Raw genomic sequence first — 1,450 nt, forward strand, 5'->3', positions numbered from 1 at the left:
AAGAAACAGCAAAGAAGTTGCATGGAAGACTTGGCAAAGGCATTTTCATGGACATGTTAGTTTTTAGAAACCTAATAGGCTTCTGAGTAGAAATGCTGAGGAAGCAAGCGGTAATTCTGCATGGAAAACAAACTAAAGATAGCTTAGTATAGTTTAGCTGTGGATAAAGATAACGATGTCTAAATAGAACCTCTAAGTTTAGCAAATGAAAAGCCAAGACATTTTATTTAAATCAGAATTTCCAGATAAACACAGAATATTTTTAGCAAAAGAATCTCAGGTAATACTTGAGCCATCTTAATATTAAAGGTTGTTTAACTAAAATTGAAATTTACCGGACATTCTATGTTTGATTTGGTGATCCTATTTATGAGTCCTGAGACTACATTTACGTTATAAGAGTGAGCTCATTTCTTCATTATTTGTCTTGAAACATCTTCAGAACAAATATGTACAGAAAAAATTAACAGACAGCATGGACATGCTGGCCCGTCCTCCCCGTGCCCGTCCTGTGTTCTGGGTTTCAAGGGACATGCTCCGTGCGGGGGCCAGAGAAGCGCCCACTGCCGCCTGATCCTGACCACTGCTGCCCGCTGGGCTGGGGCCGGGGCGCTTCCGTTCTTGCTTTAAGTCAGGAGTCACAAATGACTGTTTTTTTTTTTTTTCAATTAAGGAAAAAAAGAAAAGCCACTTTGGCCACCCCGCACCCCTGCAACCGTTGCTGCTGTTACGATACATGCTTCCTCAGCTACTCGAGAAATATTTTTATGTAATTAATGTACGCTTTCTCGTTTATAAATGCCTGATTTCAACAGGTAAAAAAATTGAGCCTGGTCCTGCGTGAGCTACAGATGTCTATTCTCCGGTCTTCTTGTGTCCAGCCAAGATGAGTGACAAGACAGACTTATCAGAAGTAGAGAAGTTTGACAAGTCAAAATTGAAGAAAACTAATACCGAAGGAAAAAAATACTCTTTCATCAAAGGAAACTATCCAGCAGGAGAAAGAATCCGTTCAAACATCATAAAATAAAGATGTCTTTCCAAAAGCAAATTGTAACATTGTCTGAGGGTTTTGGTTTCGGGCTTCACTTTTGTAAATCTATTGTTTTCCTAGAGATTTTAGGCAGATTCTGATTTCCTATCACCTGTGTTCCCTTGCAAAGAGTTCAGGAGTATCCCTTGTTTCCTTAAGTTGGTTTTTAAACTTCCCACTGATAAATAATTTTTTTAAAAAATTTATTTTATTTTTATTACAAAGTCAGATATACTGAGAGGAGAAGAGACAGAGAGGAAGTAGAGCTGCCGGGATTAGAACCAGCGGCCATATGGGATCAAGGCGAGGACCTTAGCCACTAGGCCACACCGCCAAGCCCGATAAATAACTTCTAACGGCACATGGTATCAGTGTCGCCACTGCTGACCTATGTGTGTGTGGTCAGTGTACCCCTTT

General features: G+C 40.0%; 1 pseudogene; it reads left to right on the top strand.

The window, feature by feature from the left end:
• Positions 1-886: 886 nt before the first annotated feature.
• On the top strand, positions 887-1,219 carry LOC101534979 (thymosin beta-15A-like; annotated as a pseudogene).
• Positions 1,220-1,450: the final 231 nt, after the last annotated feature.

Source organism: Ochotona princeps, chromosome 11 (genome assembly GCF_030435755.1).
Source record: "Ochotona princeps isolate mOchPri1 chromosome 11, mOchPri1.hap1, whole genome shotgun sequence".
NCBI classification, from domain to species: Eukaryota; Metazoa; Chordata; class Mammalia; order Lagomorpha; family Ochotonidae; genus Ochotona; species Ochotona princeps.